Below are 20,927 nucleotides of genomic sequence, written 5' to 3'. Positions count from 1 at the left end.
GCCCCCAGCTTGCAGGAGCTTGCATAACATGCTGGCACGTTGCAGGGAGCATTTTGGCTGTTTTACATGATACGTTCATATCCAGGTAACTGCCCATTAACGTGGATTTAATTTTAAAACCAGGCCATATGAAATATGAATTCAAATATATTTATTATTACTATTATTTTTTAAAGCATGATCATTTCTGTGTGGAAAGTTTCTAGGTTTTTTTTTTTTTTTTTTGCTCAGGAATTAGCCCTGCCTTGCAAGTAAATGATTCCCATGCTACCTGGAAAAGAAAGACTCTCTTTGCTTGAAGGATTTTGCAATGAAAACAACCTCATTTTAGAAAAAGGGGAGAGACTTATATTAGAGAGGCTTTTTGTTTTTCTACTAACATTTCATAACTTCCTTAAGAGTGAAGACATCAGCACCTCACTTATAACTAACCGATCTAGGTGAATACAAATTGAACAGTTCAAAGATTTGTTTCAAAAACTGCCAGTGGCAGGAGGGGGTTGTTCTTTATTTTTATTTTTCCGGTGGATTCATATTTTATTTAGATTTTGCATTTTTCATTCTAAATGGAGTAATAAAACCTTAAATGTTTTTTTCTGCCTCCCAGTTTCTCTTGCACTGCGGTTCTGACTGATGTAGCCAAGGCTGAGCTTCGCCCTCTGAATAATGTATTAATTTCTCTTCAAGGAGTGGAAGTCTAGAGACTAATTTCTGTAAGTATTGTGCTTCTAGTTACCATCAACAGAAACATTTCATTCCAGCTGAATATCAGAAGGCAGCCTCAGATGTCTGTGTGCAATACACCACAATTTGCCTAGTGGAAGCTGTGCACCCACCTAAAAGCAGACTGGAGCGGAGGTTGTCCTGACTGGAACAGAAGGTTTCTGCCTGCTATTGCTGGGATATCTCACTGGTTTAGAGTTGTACGCTGCTCAGACTGGGGAAAAAAATCACCATGAGCAAGCAACTGTAGGGAAGAGTTTTGTTGATAGCAGAATCTGTTTTTCACTGCTGACTTACTTTAAATTCAATAAAAATGTTACTTAAATGGAGTTAAATAGTACAGACAAGGGGGAACAATTAAAAACAATACTTAAAAAAATAAAAATACTTAAGCCTATTTAATGTTTTTCTCCTGTTGTGATAGCTGAAGAGACCCAGCCTGCTCAGAATGACATATTGGTCTTGCTTTCGTGGACAGGTAACTCCAAGTCCCTGGAATTCTCAGGATGTGTGGGGAGTCCCTGGCAAGCCTCTCGCAGAGGAGCCCCAGGTTCCTGAGCCAGAATAAATTCCAGCAGGAGTCCGTATTAGAAAAACAGAGGCTTTCGGGCAAGAGTTAAATACTTTGTCTTTTGAATCAAACATACTTTTGATAAATCCTCAAAAACTGAAAATGAGAGACGCTGGGCAAATTAACAAATGACACTGCTGGCTATAGTTTTAGCAATGTCACTGTTTTGACAGACTCATTTTCTTTCACCCACTATGATTGATAAGTGTATCTGTCTGGGATTAGAGAAAGTTGCTAGGAAGGGAGTGCTTGAAGGTCAAATTGCTCTAAGGAGACATTATATTTTCCTGCCAGTTTCTTTGTTAGGGTCAAGGCTTTTTTTCCTTGCTTCTATAAAATGTAGAAAGCAATTAAGTTTGATTCATGCCATGAGCTACTTCTTTTGGTTTTGGTTGCCTCTAAGCATTCTAGCAGGAGAGAAAAACAAACCAACCCTGTCACTTGGTCTGCAATACTGAAAAAGAGCTTCCAACACAGTGGGTGACTTCTTTCTGCTCCAGAAAAGATGTTTTGTGCATCTTAATCTTTAAGTTACATTGAAAAACAAATCAGTGCTGTGTAGTGCCATCCAGGTTAATGACCGAAAATTTCATCAGCAGGATGCACATGTGAGAAAGCTACTAAAATATTGCTTAAAGAGGACAAAGTACCTGTATGTCACCAGCATCTGGGTGTAGGGGGAAGCCATTCATTATTTTGCTGACAGTACAAGACCCCAGGAAGATATTGATATATATGGCTTGACCACTACTTTAGTTTGCGTGTGTACGTGTGCAAAATAAAGGATTACAAGCAAAAGAGCAGGCCAAAACTCTGAGACAGCTATAATGCTGTTTCCCTTCTGTCCAATGTAGGAAATGCATTTCGTATGAAGGGCCAGCAGAAGGCTGTTTGTAGGCACTTTGATGTTTGGGGTGGATGATTAGAGCCAGTTGTCCTAGCTAGAGCTGGATGATGTGAAATAGTCCGTGACCATGGTCTTGGAAGCCAAGAGGGATGGTTGTGAAGAGGTAGCCAGTGATTTTCTCATGGGAGATCAGTAAAAAAAAGATCCAAATCTGTTGTTGTTGGTTTAGTTTGTTTCAGAAAGAAATGGGGGATTTGTTTTTCAGGAATCAGGAATGCCTGACTCAAGTCAGAGACAGGGGGGCACACCTGACGTTCATGCTTTACAGTTTTGGATAATTACTTTCTTTCTTTTGTTCATGGTACCTGCTTTTACTTGTTACTTCTTTCTCTTTCTTTCCCTTTTTTTTTTTTTTTTTTTTTTTGTAGTGCCCAATTCTTTCCATGTAGTCATTCCTTTTCCTTTCCCCAATTCTTCCTACTTTATGCTGGTTTCTGCCTAAAGCACCTGGGTAACTTCAGCTGTTTATTTCTACAGCCTGATGGTTTGAGTGCCTTAACCAGAAGTTGCTTCCCCTGAATTAACACTGCCAGCTTGAGCCCAGAGCAGATTTTGGGACAGGCAAGACCAGGAGCAGGCTGCTGCTGGCTGGATTGCTAAATGAGCTGGGATTACAAAGCTGCATTTAGTGGATGCAGTCACTGAAAAATGGCAAACAGCAAGAAAGCCTTCAATTAAGAAATGTTAAGCACAATGACCCCTCAGCAGTGCAATCTTTGTATTAATGGGAAAGGGAAATTTTAAGTACCTGAGGCCACGCAAAGATTGGTATCAAGCCACCCTCCATGTTCATGGTACTGTGCCTAATGGCATCTGAAAACTGTAGAACAAAGCATCATTTTATCAGTTTACTTTGAAGCTATTTTTTTTTAGTCCAATTCTGTTGGAAATTGGAACTCGCTAGCTGAGGTCATTAGTGCCCAAAAGCTGTGGGCTGCTTGAAATGACTTTGAAGAGTTTGGTTCAGCCCAGTTCTGCTGTCAGCACAGCAGAGATGTCAAAGACAACCTAAACTGACATATCTGAGACTTTCCAACAAACTGCTAAGGACTGGGTCAAATTGGTGAATGGGAACCATTTTTCCTTCTGCAGTTAATTCCTGTTAATGCAGGGAGCGACTCATGGGCTCCTGAAGCAAGGTCCTCAGTGAGGTCCATGCAACCCTCTGAAATAGTTCAGTGTCTTAATATATACAGAAGCAGGAGAGATGGGTTCAGCTCTTTTCCCTAATTAATCTACTTGAGGATCAGGTTATGCTGGAGGCATGAAGGAGGGATGCTGGAATATCCTCCTGTAGGAACATTTCTACTTTGAAAGAATATTTTATTATTTTCTGAGGCTGAAGTTTTGAGAATGACCTTGTCAGGTGGCTGTGGGAACATTTAGATCCCACTCTGTGAGTCACTGGGCTCTTATCTTAAAATGCTGTTTCCTTATTATAAAACAATGAAAACTTTGGGAGGCAGGGACAAAAAGCCTGTCTCAACTGGAAAGGTAATTCTCATCCAAGGAAGATTTGAGATTCATAGGACAACTTCAACAGAAAGGTTCAAAACATCCCTGTGACCCAAGCATGGGGTTCGGGGCAGAAATCAGACTCCTTGCTCCTAGGCAGGGATGGGATCTATGTGCAGCATTTTCCACTGAACCTTTTCACAGCTCCTTTCTCCGTAAGTTTGCTTTTCTGAATACCAAAATTTGCTCATGACATTCATGGTCTAAGATGAGTGTTGTGAAATCTATTGGGGTGATGAGATCCGAGTGTACTTCATGGATCTATGCTCAAAATTAAACCTTTCTTTAAAAAAAAAAAAAAAAGCACAATGTTCAAACCCCTTTTGAGAAGCTGGACATTATGACTCACAACAGGAGATAGGGAGTGCTGGGCACTGCTGAAAAGCATCCCGAAGTTTCTGACAAATTTTAATTAAGAGACATGAAAAAGAAATTACAAACTCTGTGATGGTTGGTCTGGTGTAGATTTAAATACACTCATTGTAGGAGCTCAGACACATTTGTTTGAGTATTCTGTGCACTTCTGCTCTTTGGGAGGTGCCTGGTCTTCTCTTTGGGGTTATGTGGGGGCCACACTCTTCTGCTCACAGCAAGCTATGAGCCTGTCTCCTGGAAATAGCACTTCTGGTCTAGGTGCCAGTGCCAAAAGGCCTTTTCCAATTATCCTGCCTTTCAATGTGGGAAGACGGAGGATGTGGTAAAAGCTTTTGTTTGCATGAATTGAGCAGTACGTGCAAACACTTCTTTTGCCAGCAGTGAGAGCAAGAAGTCAATCTTAAAAAATTTTCTTCTCTTATTTCCTTTCTTTCCTTCTTTCTTCAAAACAAAGAATATTCTGAAGGTGCAGCTCTGTAGTGGAAACGTGCTGCTGGGAGCTGTTTGCATGGCCCCACGCGATGCTGCAGCGAGCCGAGCCGGATGTTTGCTTGATGTTAGCTTGGAGCTACCCCGAGCTTCCAGTTGGCTGGTGGATCCCCGCTGGTCACAGGCTGGTGCTTTTATAGCTCTGCGAGATACCACGGTGTGATTTGAAAGGGATGAAAGGTGTTAAGAGCACAATGGGATGCACACTCTGAAAAGCTGGATGGGAAAGCTGAGACTTTGAAGTGCAAAGAGGGTGAAATCATCCCTGTGTAGGGAACTTGAGAGAGTTGTGTGTACCATGTAAATTCCTGTTATACCATCAAAGTAAGGCTTAAGTTGAGCTTAAGTGACTGAGTCTCATGCGAGTGTTCTGCCTGCGGGTAAACTTTTACCCTGGCTGCTTATTTTTGGAAAATAAGCTGTTTAGAGGAAACTGGAAAACATGCTGCTAAGTCAGGCTATGAACAGGTATCTGTTACCCAGCTGCCCAAATCAGGACCCAAATCCATCCTTTAGCTCCTCAGCAGGGATGTTATCTCAGAGAGCACTGAGACACTCTGCAGGCAGTTTTCTTTTCTGATGGACAAAGACCTGAGGAGTTACTGGGAGGAAAAAGGGGAGGGAGAGGGTGAAATACAGGGAGGCTGGGAGCAGGATGGAGAGCAGCGGCACCAGGCTGTGGCATGAACGACACCGACACCACCGGGCACCGACCAGCCACAGCAACCTGGGAGACTCAGGGGATGATGAGGGTCATGCAGGGATGTTCATTTCTCTGGATTTTAGTTTGTTGTGTAGGGAGGTCAGGGCTGCAGCACAAAGGGGATTTTCTGAAACTATCCTTGCCAAAGGCCAGTAACTTGTGTCTTCAGAAGAGGGGTGAAAAACCCCACACGAAACTCTAGAATTAAGACAGGCACAAATCTGCAATGAGGATGAGTTTTGGCCAGTATTGTTTCTAAAAATGAACAAATTTCTTAGCATCAGCATCCCAATAAATCCTTTGGAAGTGGGGTTTTCCCTCCCATCTTTAGAATGTTTTTTTTTTTTAAAAATAATGCATTTATTTATTCAAAGGACCAAAAACCTTATTTTTTCCGCAGAACCAGCCCTCCCCGAGTGGAGCTGTGTGTGGTGGTACCACGGGCAGTGTTCCTGGGGGCTGCTGCAATAAATCAGTCCTGCAGGCAGGGGCTGCAGCCCCTGTGCTGCAGTGCAAGGTGCCGGCAGCTGGTGTCATCCCCCTGCCGCTGTGCCTTCCTGCCTCAGCCTTTAAAGCACCGTTCTGTAATTTTTGCCTTGGAAGTAATGAAGCCTGACAGTGCTAGCTTGTGCATGATAACAATCCCACACTGGTATCTTTTGAATCCTTCCTTGCCAGATTCATAAAGGAAGAATGACTTTTCCAAAGCGACAGTAAACATGTTTCATTTTATAAGACATTGTGGTTAACAGCCTGAAACAACAAAGTGTTTTTTTTTTTTTTTTTTTTTTTTTTTTTTTTTTTTTTTGGAGCTATAACTAAACTAATTTGAGCTATATTAAAAGTGCTGATCTGGAAGCTAAGCCACTTTTTTGTAACACAGCAGGAAAACATATATGGTCTAACTCTCGCAGTTTGCACCGGGAGGAGGAAGCGAATGTTTGCAGTGTTTGTGGAGCAGCTGGATCCTGCACAGCACGGACTCCAACACAACAGAGCTGTGCAGTGCTGCTGATCCTGTGTGATCCCCAGGCTGATAGCGTGGTTTGAGGCTTTTAATGTTGTGCTTCCTGGGAAGGAAACCCTTAAAAGATGCTGCGTGGAAGGAATCTGCATGCAGTTAACAGCAACCTGCGAAGGATCAGGTGGTGGTGATTTTAGTGCCATGGGCTTGGGGGATTGACTTGAAACGATAAAAAGTCATGTGAGCTCTTGCTTACTGTCGGATAAGTACAGCTCAATTTGGCTGAAGTCAAGTGAGTTACTCCGGGACTACCTTAATGTAAATGAGAGAATAATTTGTCCCCTTAGGACTCTTGTGTGTTGCTTTGCATTTATTTCGTTTGATGATATTTTGTACTCATGATTTGCAAGTGTAAACGAGAGGGCACAGAGCAGGACGGCAGAGGGTCAGGGCCCCGCTTTGGGCATATCTGGGCTGGAGAGTTTGGTCCCTGTTTGCATTTAAGCGAGTTGATTGCTCGTTAACCTGAGTTTGCTAATGTGCGTAAGTGCTTGTCTAGCTCATCTGCAGGCACTTGTTCCAGGATGCGATGCCGAGCTGGACTGGGTTACGGAGAGGCTAAGCCAGATGTTAGCTTGCATTGGCAGTCCCTAATTTCTGCCTAAGCTCTCCCAGCCATGGGGCTTCTCAACTGCTGCTGATTTTGAACTGTGCACTACTTAAAGGGTTTTTTAGGAACTGAATTAAACAAGAACAAACTAAATCATCTAGAAACATACTAAAAGAAGTCTCTAGTGACTTATTGAAAATAGCATAAGCAGACTGGGCTTGATTGCACCTTGTAGGCACACAGCTGCTTTGGGGGCTTCCCAGCAAGCTGGGGAAGCGTGTGTCCTATTGTGCTTCCTGAATTATGGCTTTAAAGAAAACACTGTGGATAAAAAAACAAGCAAGCCAGTGTGGGGACAAAGCAGGAGGACAGCACTGGACTGCAGCACCAGTCCACAAGCACTCAGGTGCTCTGCCAGACCCTGCGAGGAGCCCTACTCTGGGGATGAGGTCTTGAGCCTTTGGTCTGAGCAGGTCCCCCTGGCGGCTGGGGGGGTGATGTGGTGACAGGTAAGTGCCTCTGCTCTGCTTTTCCTCCCTGTGTTGTCTTGGGTGGTGTGGGACATAGCACTGGCACTTCTGCAGTGACTGATTACCCACCTGCCAGCCTCTGTTCACACCCTGCACACTTGCAGGGGCACTTAGAGGAGCTCAGTGCTGGCACTAGCATTGCTGGAAAAGCCATGAGCACAGCTACGCTGCTGCAGGGGGGCCCTTACCATGCAGGAACAGATTTTTAGGGCAGACAAACACACGTACCGCACAGGATGAGGCGTGGGGCAGAGCAGCCCCTGCAACCCCTGCCCTGCAGCCAGCTCAGGCTTGCAGGGCTGGCAGCTCGCACTGTGCTGTATGTACCACATCTGTCAGCGCTGCATCGGGAGCTCAACACCCTTTGGTTTGCAGTGATGGCCTCTCTGTTGGCAGCTCGTGCTGCCAGAGCCTCTGTTCTGCAAACTGACAAGGTAACAGGTAAAGTTTTCCATCCGGCGCTTCCCGTGAATTCATTTTACTTTGAAGGGCATGAGAAAGCAACAAAAGGTTAGAGGAGACGATGACATTTTTTAAACTGAAAATGTAATTGCAATTTTCCTCTGAGGCTTGTAAATATTCTCTCAACTATAAATAGGCTATTTCCATCACTTTTATAAGGCTCTTAATTCATTTATCAGTGATCACGGTAAATGCAGCTCCACACCTTTCTGACACGCTCAGCGTGGTCTCCTTGAGGTGCAGCACACAGGACTTGGCAGGAGTGGATCTTTGCAGATGGGACAGGGAGAAGGGAAAGCATATTTTTCAACCACAGTTTATTTTCCTGCCCTACAATTTAGTAGCCACCAACAGACAGCTTAATATGCAAGGGTGTTTTTCACGTCCCCAGAAAAGATGCTCCCTCTGCAACTGCAGCATGCATTTAGGTTTTTGTCTGTTCGCACAACAGTTGTAAAGGTTTTTGATGCACTGGGGCCATCAGAGAAGAGATTGATACCATGTAGAGCTGTCAATGCTGGTTATAGAAAAGTAACATTGTGAGCGAGGAAAAGCAGAAGGTGGTTTTAAGAATATCCTGGGGAAGGTTTATGAGCTGAGAACATTAGGTTGGAGCCCAGACAGGGTGCTGCTTTATCAGCCCCTTGGTCCTGGGGCCTATTTTCTCAGGGCTCTGCTCTTTCTCTGGGGTTGAACACACACCAGGGCCATGGCACTGTGTTGCACTGCTCAGTGAGATGTTGTGCCTTGAGGCGGGCAGAGCCCCAAAAGGTCTTTGGATGTGCTTCACATCCCTAGGTGCTGCTGTGTTTGTTCTGCAGTGCCCTGCAGGACAGAGCTGCCCTGGGAACTATTAGCAAGGGCTGTGTGTGTGTGTGTGTTTAGGATTTGGTTTGAATTTCTACTTTTTTTATTGTTCAATCACCATCTTGTACCTTTAAGCACCTTTCCCTTTTAAAACCTGAACTTGTACTTGAAATACTGCTATTAATTTTGCTTTTATTTTTTGTTTGTTTTAAATACAAAAAACAATGGAGAAAATGACAAACTAGGTGTGAAGTATTTGTGAAAATACAAAATGGCATGCTATAAAGAGTGTGGCAAAACAATACTTGATTAATAACAGCTATAACCATAAAACCATCAATTGGTTAAGAGTCTCTTAGCCTTATGATTAATAGTTCACTCAAAATCTTAACAGAAAGACTGCAAAATTAATCTTAAAAATGTAATGCTGTAGATGAGTTGCTGAAAAACTGTTGTTGAAATAGCTTTAAAATAGTTTATATGTTAAAAGCTACAGTAGATTAAAGGCTTTGGGTAGAAATCCATGTATATTTTGGCATTTAGGTATAGAGACATAGGACTACTTGTAGCCCAAAGTGCGAAATGAGTGTAAGGTGAGAGAGCACGGAGACATTTTACGGCTCCTTAGCTTCAAAGTGCTAAAAATCCACCCGAAGAGGCACCCGCTGTGTGGCTGGCATTTGCATGCAATTCCATATTCATGCACCCTCTTCTTTCCAAGTGCTGCATTCAGCCCCCATTAAAAGGGAGCTAGGTGAGTCTTAGCACCCTTGGTTCCTTAGCGTAAGAATATTATTCTTGTCCCCAGCACTCCCTCTCCATGCGTGCTTGAAGCTCCCCCAGGAGAGATGGGCATCCAAAGCACCAAGTGATTCTAGCCCTGCCTGTGCCTTGGTGGCCGTCTGGCCTGAAGCTTGAAATCCTTTTGTTCTTAAAGCTTGGTTTTAGCTTTTTTTTTTTTTTTTTTTTTTTTTTTTTTTTTTCTTCTTAAAGAACTTGAAGGGAACAGAACTTACAGTTCTTGCAGGTTTTGATGATGATTACTTAGACTTTTTAGCAAGATTCTTTAAACGTGGTGGCTCATGCTCATATTTAGGAGTATAATGCAGAGCCTAAGACCATAACAGCAAGTGCTGTTCCAAAGTAGTTTAAAAATCCTCTTGGGAAAAGTATCTCCCACCCCAGATGGTCCCTATATTTATTGTCATTACAGCATCATTCCCCACAGAAGAATGTGATTCCTCTTGAGAAATAAAACCCCAGAACCTGACACTGGGCCTGCCATTCTGCAGTCGGTGTGGCTGTTGTACATTTGCTCACTGAAGCCTCTGGAGCCGTGGACAAGAGCTGGTTTTGTCCTCAGACCTCTTGCTGACCGAGTAACCTGCAGTGACAGCATGCAGCAGTGATTATGGGATTCAGAGATGTCTTAAGACAGCTGATATCAGTTAAAGAGGAGAAGCTAAATCTCCACGTTCTCTTTTCATCAGAATCCACACATGAAAATAAAAATAATGATACACCGAGTTCCCTGAAGAAAAGCAATAATCCAGTATTTAAAATCTAATCTGCACTTTAATTAGTGTTGTCTCTTGTAAGGAGAGGGAAAACAAACTGCGTGCAGCCTGACAAGGCACACGCCACCTCTGAGCCTGATGCAATTTAAACTGTCAAGTTATGAAGCACGGGAGGGAAAATTGGATGTAATGAAATGTAAGGAGATGGCACCGGCGACAGCAATGCTGCGATGCAGCTCAGCTTGCCACAGGAGGCCCTGCTGGAGAAGGCAGAATTTCTAAAAGCAAAGACCAAAGTGGTGCTGCCCGTAGGACCCCTGCCACATGTGTGTGCTCGTTCCTCCTGTGTGGAGGAAAGCACGGCTGTGGTTCTCCCTGAGGGCAGGATGCTGCCTTATTTATTTCTGCTGTTTCACATCTCTCTTCCATATGCAGCACAGGTGTGAGCTAAGTGATAATTTTGACCACTGTAAGTTTTTTTCAGAATATTTTTTTTTAAATAAAATTTTCAAAATCATTTTATTTTATGGTTGTTATCTTTTTGTCATATGCTGCTGCTTTTAGCAGCTTGTTAATCCATTTCTCTTCTCTAAGCTTTTCATTTATATGCTATAATTCAGTTTAGCAATGTAATGTCTTTTATGATAATCCATTTAATAACCCTGCAAGAAACATCTCAAATGTTGGACATTTGTTCCAGTGAGCACAATGTATTAAGTCTTAATCTGAAGGTATTTTAGGTTATAAAGTGACACTAGAGAACCCAGTAGTCTCACAATTGATATACTTGGCATAAAACTGCACCTCATTATTTTACTGAACTTCCTCAACCTGAAAACAAAGAGCCCATGCACTTGCGCTATCACACTTAGCTGATAAATGTCTCCTCCACCTAAATTTTGATATATTCTGTTTCTGGTCATGGAAGGTGGTGATGGATGCACTTTTCTCCCCACGTGTGTCTGATTTTCTTGAGCACTTGTGGTCTGGTTTCAGTGAGTAACTCTGGTGCCCTGATGTGCTCCTGGATGCAGACCTGGGGGTCAGATGTCTACAGAGCAGGTGCAGAGGGATGGCCTAGGAAGGACAGCAAATGTGTAGAGCAGCTGAAGAGTGGGAGATAAACTCGCCTGAACAAAAGGATCATGTCTTACTGTTGGTTTTATAAAACCTTAACCTTAAAATATGCAAATTATACTATATTATTTGAAATTAATTGGTTTGTATACCTGTGTCTTGCATAGTATTTCTGCTTTTAGAGTCTGCTTGCTAGGGCTCTGCTGCCCGCACGATGAATTTCAAAACTTAAATGTGTTCCAGAGTGAGCTGGGCAAGGATTCGTCTCAGCTTCTTACATGTTTATGGCAGTCAGTATTGGGCATTTTAGCTAATAATTCATCTAGATTGTGGTGATATCCTCGCTCAGCCTGCACCACGCTCAATGTCAGCATTAAGCAGTGTCCACTATAATCTTTTTTAATAGCTTGAACTACATCAATTTTTATTCCTGAACTGTTGATAAGCTCCCTTAACTCAATTCATCAGAGTTTATGAACACATCCTTCATCTCTTGACTTCTCATTGAAGTGCCTTTTTTTAAAAAAATGAAAAATATAATAGCAACTGAACATCAACACAAGTATGCTGTAGCTGTACTCCATGCCTTAAAAGGATGTTGTACAGCTACATCTTAAAAGTTTCAGTGTATCCTACTCTACTGAATCTTGTTGGATTCAGTGAGTGTTCTTTTTTGCTTTGTATTGGGTATTTTGTATTTTGTCCATTAGCTAATTAATAGTTAAAGCAAACTTTGTGGAATTATATATTTAATAGTTGGATTTTAATTAAGCAGAACAGTAAAAGAAGCATTTTATTGTGGATACATTTTGATGAACCGTGTGTCCAGTAATTCCCTTAATGTAGGAGGATTCATTTCTTCAAGAGAATTTCTTTTGGAGAAGAAAACACAAACAAATAGTATAAACTTGTAGTCTGCAGAATACTGGCCAGAAAGCATCCAGCCTACTTTACATGCCTCCCAGTGCTAATTAGAAAACCAAATTTTTGTCTATATAAACACAATAATAGCTTTGTGTAAGCAGGTTCTCAATGTGTGAAATACCTTTCTAGCTGAAACAGCTGTTAATTTCCGGGTCTCTTTTTTGTGCTTTTTCCCTTAAAGAGAATTTGCAAAAATGAAGTTATAAACATATGGTCGAAGTTTTAAGTGCTTTTGAAGCACAATTTTATAGCTAATGCCTTCTTTCCGGTGAAGACGTAGGCTGTTATTCCAATGGATGCATCTCCAGAAAAGGTTACAGACTTGTAAGCGTGCACGTTAGCAGTGCACTTCTCCACATGCTCCAAAGGGGAATGCTGGAGCTGTTCCCAAGGACAGGAAAAGCAACAGGAACTCGGGGGCTCTGTGCAAAGTGACAATGGAAGAAATGCCAATTTATCAACTTCCCTGGGGCCGAGGCAGTTTGATTTCCTGGGCAAGTGCCTGCACTTAAATCATGGCTGATATAGTGTTGCTGCACACATAAAGGTAAAATTTACTCTCTTGTCAATAGGCATTGAACTTCTGAACCCTCATCCTGTGATTATGCACCAAAATATATAATATGAAAAAACTTCCATTTATGTTAGAAAACAAGTTAGATTTTGTATACTTTGATAAAATATGACTTAAGACCATTAGTTGATTTGACCCTTAATTGACTGAAGATTTTAGTGTGTCAGGTGTGGATTGGGTTTGGAAATTTTTGATTTTTTCTTTTGGAAAATGCTCACTTGTCAAAACCAAAAAAAAACCTGCCCATAGTGATTTGATTAATCCTTCCATGTGAATTACATCTGAAATCTGCTTGCCTTCACCCTAGGCTCATATGCTTGTGCCATGTTTGTGGCCAAACAGAAAGGTCTGGCTCTCCAGCTCCCTGCAGAGGTCCTGGTCAGCATGTGAAGTTTCCAGGCAAATCCCTGGGAAAAACTGAAATCCACAACTTGATGATACATGTGGCTCTCCATGAGGATAGAAACTCTAACCTCCACAGCTGATCACAGGGCAAATATACCTTGAAGCCTAGGAGGTGGGTTGGCATTGTTTTGGCTGATTGGGTGTTTCTTTGAGGTGATTTGCCTCCTGTATTTTCATCCTGTATTTTGCATTTATTTTGCATCCTGTATTTTCTAAACATGAAAAATGTTGCATTGGCCTGGTGAGTCCCAGTCCTCATACAGAGGAAAGCCTCAGCATACCAGTAAGACCACAAAAAGTAGTGTTTATACATTCAATGCGTCTTCCTTCCTCCAGATTTTCTGTACAGTTATCCATCTTCTGCTCATGAAAGGCTTGGCAATATTAGCAGTTTGTTTTCGGAGGCAACATAATTGCAGGATAAACAGAATTATTATATTGAAGGTATGTGAGCAAATGATTTTTCAGTAGAATTTTTGAAAGAGTTTTGACATTGAAAGCAACTGTTCTAAAATATTTTATATATGTATTTTTTAATCTAAATATTTACAAGAAAATATCTCTGCTTTATTCTGAACAACCACTTATATTGAAAGGATTACTGTTTCTGAAGAACAGGGAAGTATGAAAACTGTGAGTGTGTTTCTGGTTTGTAGTCTCAGAAGAGCAAATGAAATTATCTCGAAATAACTCTTTACTACAGTCAAAAATGGGCATTAAGTGCAGTTTCTACCAGAAGCTGGGCTTCCCTGTTCAAGCATCCCTGTTTGGCTTGTTGTTTGATTTGCTCTCACTCTGATTAAACTTGAGTGGGATTGTGGTCTTACGTGAGTAAATATTGCTCAATATAAGAGCCGTAGTTTCAGGTCCCTCTTTAAAAGACTGAGCTATGCTGCTATGCAGGTCTCAGTCAGGTTTCTAAGATAATAAGAGAAAGGTTCAAGTATTTTGCTGTTCAGTGTGAGTTGCATCTAGTGTCCTTTGGCAGTGCTTTATACACAAGAGCCTTGTGCGTGCTTTGGGTCTCTTGTCTGCAGTGATCTGTGCAAAATGCTTTGTGGGCCCGAGCTATTAGCAATCTAAATTCACTCTGCTGTCATATTTATCACTCCTTATTAATGTGCCTTAAGGAAAACCAGTGCAGATAGTGCTTTTTTTTTTTTTTTTTTTTTTGACTTGGAGCCTGCCCTTATTTGGCTCTTATGAGAGTTTTTAGGCGGAGGAGGGAGGGTTCTTGCTTGACAGAAGTCGACTTCAGAAGCGCTGCCGAAGGCTGCATTATCAGCTCTAAGCACTTTTCTAGATCTCTCTTACTGTCACTATTTACATTAAAACAATGAACCATTTTTCCCAAAGAAGTCTCATACAAGGTATGACCTTGCTTTCCAGCAAGTATAAGCATAGTTTGGCGCTGCATTGAAGAACCCTTTCTCGAGGTATCCCAGGGCAGTTCTGTACTGTAGCTACTCATTTTAATTCAACTTTCACAGTGACCTTTTCCAAGACAAAAATAGCCCTTTATCATTCTTTCACCCCTTGATTCTCTGTTCCTCTGACCCATGTTTAATGCTCAGCTGCTTCCCTCTATCTACTAAATCTCAGAGGTATTCACCTCTGTAGCACTGCCTACAGCAAAAATTGCTGGAGAAGACTAGGACCAGTGTACAGTGGTTGTAAATTTTCCCTTGTGAATATGAATATGTCCAGTCTCTGCAGCTACCAATTTGGCTTCATCCATCCCCAGGGGAATGTCACGTAAGAAATACAAGAAAAGTTTGTCTGGAAGTTGCCTAGACTCTCCATGTGGCTTACTCAAACTCAACCAACTGAGTCGTATTAGCAAAGCTCATTTTAAAAAAATAATTCATTAAGAGCCCCCCAGGGCTTGATTCCGCTTCCACTAGCATTTTTGATTAACAGGAAAAATAACTCGGATTAAGTTGATGGAGTTACACTGGTCTAAATCAATACAGGAATAAAATGACCCTTCTTTACTTTACTTGAAATTAATGTAATGTTATGCCAGATTTCATTTGTTCTTTTTATGAACTGTGTTTAGCTTCCGTGGGAGAGAAGCGAGGGAATGCAGATTTTGAAGGACTGTTAAGTTATAATACTATGATTTTCCCAAGAGATGGCCATTCTGAAATGAGCAGTTGTTTATAGGCAGCTTTCTTTGCCAATTTTTGTGACTTAATTTTTAACTTGGAGCAGCAGCTGTATTTTTCCCAGCTTCCTAAGCCTGCCTAAATTAGCTAAGAACTGGGGAGAATCCCTTAAGATTTTTTTTAAAGAACTAGATTTAAGCCTTGGAATTAGATCCCAATTTGACAAATGAGACCACTAGAAAAATGAAAATATCTTGAGTCAGATGAAACATCCCTAACTTGAGTCTATAAATCCACATGATTGCTACTTCTGTTTCAGGGCTGTGAACAGGGCAATGGACTTGGCTTGTTGTTTAAGGACGTGGAGCTCCTGCAGTGCTTCGTAGCTGGGAGCTGCAGCCCACTGGCACATAGCTGCAGCCTTTGGGGACACAGAGAAAATGGGAAGAGTAGTGAGAAAGACGCAGGTCTTCCATGAGCTAAGAGAGAAGGAGGTAGGTTGTTTGTCCTGGAGTTTGTCTTCCAGCATGTGCTTGTGCTTGCAGGGCCCTTTAGAGCTAGGACAGTGCCTCTCCTCTGCTGTATCTGTGGTAGCATCAGAGATCATCCCACCTCCTGGGAATGCCATAAAAGAGGTGAGGGCTGGATACAGGACTAAGATCTGTTTTGAAGTCAAAGTCTTTCTAGATGGTAACCCCAGATCACCCATCTTTTAGAGCAACGGTGAGAGCCAATCCTTGACGTCAATCTCAAAAATTGCATTGTCACAGAAGAGGTAACAGGCTGACTACCAGCAAGCAAGTATTGACAGAAGTGTTGTAACATACTGCATGTTCCCCCTGCCCTGCTGATTAATTCTTCAAGATACCAATGGAATAAAATAAATATCCTGCCACAGGATAAGGGATGAAGCAAAACCATCCCATTCATTTTCCAAGCTGTAAGCTGAACTTCTGTGGGAGAAAACCCCTAAGATAAATTTATTTCTGTTATGGCAAAGGGCTGATACAGGTGCATTCAGTGCTGAGGATGCAGGTGAGTAGGTGTTCTTCATTTGATACACTTGAGTTGTGACTCTTCAACTGTCTTAAGGGTGGGCTCTTTGCTCTGGCCAGAAAAGACTGTTTCTGGCCAGACTGTTTTGAAGAAAAACTTCCCAATTAAAGGCATGGGAAATCTACAGGTGTGCTGGGCCCAGATCTTGTTGCAGTTAATGGTAATGTTTCTAGTGACTTCAAATGAGTTTGGATGCAGACTAGAGAAATTGTGTTGAGGAATACAGTCAGGTTATTTGAGCAGCATCAGTAGGTATGGCAATATGCAACCTGATTACCTGGCAGCTTTTGATTTAGTTCACGCATATTTGGACAAAATTTAGCTCAAAGAAATGAAAAGATTTTCTTTGGCTTTTGAAGAAAGACCTTGCAAGCTTGCAAGGAGAATTAAGAGAAGATGAAAGAGGTACCGTAATGGGTGTTGAGTTGGAGATGAACTGTGGGGCAGATTCTCCCTAATTAGTTTAAAGACTGTGTACTACTCCCTATTTATTAAGTTTCTATGAGAAATCTATGGCTATATCTGGGGGCCTAGAAAACTTTAGGGATGCTTTGACTCCACCTGACCCTTTCCCCCACCTTATTGTTGTTGCTTTTGTAGGTCAAATGGGCAGTTTTGGTGTATCTGGGAGAACTGCTGAGCTTAAGAGTAAAAGGAAATATGCATGGAATTAAACACCGTAACAACTTTCTCAAAAGGGCTGCTTCCCAGCACTTCCTTAGGAACTTAATGTTTTGAGTTGCCAACTCCCTTCTGGAATTTTGTTCAATAGGCAAATCCCCCTGCAGACAGTGAATTTTTCAGACCTTTCTAAAAGTTATTCCTAGGCATGTTCTTCCAGACACGTGTGATCACCAAACCATGTGTTCTGTTTTATTGATTCATGTGTAGAAATGCATGGCTAGTTATAGCTGGGATTTGCATCACTAAAAATGTTTATTTCCTCTGCTTCCTGCAAGCCAATAGAGACTCATTCTAAATGTTCTTCCAGCCAGTAGAAACTGTGATTATGCATGCTTGTGCTTGAAAAAGGTTACGGTAATATAAGTCATGAAAACCAACTGGTTTTATTTGAGGAACCTAAGAAAGACTGTCAAAATAATTTGGTATTTTGTGTGAACTTTGTATGCAATAACCCCATAAAGGGCTAATTACCCTATTACCCTCAATTTTTTTAAAAAACTTGTATGTTCTTGCATTGTACACCCCAGTCTCTTTGGTGTGCGTGTGTGCCCGCGTGCTCATCACATTCATTGAGGCAAATTGTTCATCTTGGTGTTTTTAAATTGATCCTATTGTCGCTGCTAAGATAATGCCTAAAGAATAGGACCTTGTCACAGGATAATGGTCCTCCTGCCAGATACATACTGAGGCAAAGCTGGGACATTTATCAGAAATACACATCAAGGTGAAGCAGACACATTTATTTCCAAAGCGGGAGGCTTTTATCCTGTCAAAACCTACCATACTTTTTTTTTCTTCTTTTTTTTTTTTTTTTTTCCTTTTTTTTTTTTTTTTCTTTGGTCCTTTTACCTGCATCTAAGCCAAATGACTAATGGCCTGGGTTCCGATGTTTTCTTTGTCTGTCATGTTAATGGGGTTGTTGCAGGTCTTTGGTATGTATGCTAAGTTGTGCTCTGGTTGGGTCAAGAGAGAGGAATTCTGTTATAGAAGTGGATGACGCAATGAGTTCATTCATGTTTCTTGGATCTTCGAGAGAGTAGTTGTTTGACTTGCCTATGATGTCAAGACATAATTCTCATGAACTTGGCCAACTTAATAAGGAAAATGAGGAACTGTGGTCCCACGCATCCATGCCTACGTTCAAGAAGGTTCAACATAGTGGCAGTAGGGTCACGCACTGTATGCTTGTAGCCTCTCTAAATAGCTCAAAAGAGGTCATCAGGCCTTGGTTAACTCACACCATTTTTGTGTTAGTTACGTAGGCAGATGTCTCCTGTGAGAGATATGAGAAAAAATCTGAGAATTATTAATCATTCTGAATGGAAAGTTCTTTGGTCTGAAAAATTCTCTCTCCAGTTAAATAAGTGTAACAGAATAAGTACTCCTTATGCTCTTATCATGCCTAGCTGCTAGGGGGAAATCCAGCTTCTGATACTTTCCTGACTGTCTGGGCATGCAAAAAAGACAGAATTAAACAAAATAATCATCAGATGGCATAGGATGATGCAATTTCAAAACTTAATGCACCCATCCATTCAATAGGTCATAAATGTTGGTCACCCAAAGTTGTAAAGCTTCACCAGAATCTTGGCAGCTAAAAAATGCCTGCTTAGGAAACAAGAAGATCTGAAGATGTCTGCTAAATTTTTCACCTGTCAAGTCAAAACTAAAAGCTTTTTATTCATGTACCTCATTGTTTGTGGATTTGGGCATTTAATCCCCTGGTCTAGGAGTCAGGATTTCCCAAAGCTAAGCACCAATGCATTATTCATTAGGCAATGTCAAATCCTTACAAACTTACTATTTATTCAAAGCATTTTCATCTTCCTTTTTAATATAAAGTGCAGTGAGAATGACTAATACTTCTCCTCATCTCCATGAGGTGATGGTATTCATTCATCTGCTTGGGGAAGTTTTGGCTTCCTTGAACTGTGTATATATTGCACAGAGTATGTAGACATTGTACGTAGGTCTGTCCTAAACTTTTCCTGAATTAGATTTTCTAATCTCATTGGTTCAGAGCTATGGACATTGCTACTTCAACCTAAACAGCTTCCCCCCCCCCCCCTTTAGCAATAGCAAGAGCTGGGCTTTCAAAATGAGGTGGGCAAATTGCCAGCTGCATTTGCAAATGTGTATGACCATGTCTGGCAGCAAATTATTCCTTTCAAGTGCTGGCATGCATTTCAGGTTCAATCTTCTGTTGGATATGTACCTACTCATCACTCAGTCCACTTCAGAAATAGGTTGGCTGGTATTTTCTTTTCTATTAGGATTTCAGTTGTACTTCTGCTGAATGCTAGCTGCTCTGCATTCAGAAAAATAGGGTAAGATTATCAATCCTGTCCAATGTGTTTTGGGCAAAGAGGGTGGGTAATCTCCTTGTGTGTGTGTGTTAATTTTCTGTTCATTTGTTTCTAGAATACTGTACCAGCCTGTAAGTCAGCCTGACCCAAAGGTGCCTCACACTGTCAGAAACAGCCAATAATTTTGTCAACACATAATAATATTTGAAATCTTTTACTTTTAGCACTAACGGTTAAAGATAAAGCATGTTACCTAGTACCCAACAGCTCTGAAAATAAATCTCCTTGAGGATTTACTCTATTCCCATTTATCTGTACATAATGAAACAATGAATTTTGACTTTGATTTACAGGTTGCCTAGTCTTACAAATCCTGCCAGGAAGATGAGCAATTCTAAATCTTTTCTGCACTGATGTTGCTACAGCAGTGTTCTTCCTTGTGTGCAAAGGTGTACTCAGTCTTCTAATTTCTAAGTACAGTGGGCCAAATCGGATGAAACTCATGATTACAGTGTATTTTGTTTAATTTGCGTTTTTTTAATTTTGCTTTCAGAAAGAAAATTCTTATCTACTGCCCCACTTAGGAAATACTGTCTAATACCTGTCAAACACTGCAGCTGGGGTCCCTGCCACAAAAACACACATCTATCCACGTGGAAAAAAATATGAATCCAAAGTTAGGTCTGGAAGAGAGTCCTGAATGAGGGTGGTGGTCTCTCCGATGTACCTGAAGTATTCCTTCCCTTAACTGGGGGAGAAAATAATGCCTGAGTCCAGCTGAAACTGCTGCTGCTGTGCTTCTCCAGATCCCCTCTCCCTCCCACCAGAGACTGACATCTCTCCAGGGTCCATCCATGGAGTGAGGCAGCCGGTGGTGGTGGCACAGAGCTCGGTGCTCTGCTGGGCTCAGCCACCCCAAGCCTCTCTCATGGCATCGCTGCAAAGCCTGACACAGGTCCAGGGGTGGATCTGCCTTCAGGAGCTGACATCTGCAGCACGGGCAGGAGCCCATCAATATTTCACGTGGAGGTTGCTTGCAGTGGTTGAGTCATTGACCTGGATGACCTGGCACCTCCCGAGCTCCCTCCACATCCCAACAAATCCTCTTGTGCTACGCAGCAAGCAGTGTCCTGAGGCTGCCTGTAGTCCCAGGCCCTCTGAACCTCTCCCTTTCCCACAAAAAGGAGCAGATTGCAACTTGTGTGGAAATGGCAAGGCTGCACTTCTCTGGGCGAGGCTGGGAAAGAAAAATAGAAGATTTTTAATAACTGAATATTGATTGCTCCCTTCTTGGAGCTGTGTGCACTGCAGCATTACAGCACATGACCTCTCCTTTGTCTTTTTCGAATGAAATAAGCCTGCACTGGCTAGAGAAATAGATCATATTTTCTCATTAATGAAATATTAATTGCATGTTTATATTTTGGTGTGGCCTAAAGTGAATATTAAAGTGCACATAAATAAAACATTGCCAACTTTAATATAAGATGGGGTTTTCTCACGCTTGTCTTAAATGAGCTCATTACACCGGAGAAGGTAATAAATATTTGATATCATAGCATGTTAATGAGGTGCTTGCTTGTGAATTCAAAGTGTTTAGCATAGTTTTCTCTCCTCTTC

The sequence above is a fragment of the Aythya fuligula genome, chromosome 9, assembly GCF_009819795.1.
Source record: "Aythya fuligula isolate bAytFul2 chromosome 9, bAytFul2.pri, whole genome shotgun sequence".
NCBI lineage: Eukaryota > Metazoa > Chordata > Aves > Anseriformes > Anatidae > Aythya > Aythya fuligula.
Note: the sequence above shows the minus strand (reverse complement) of the source record.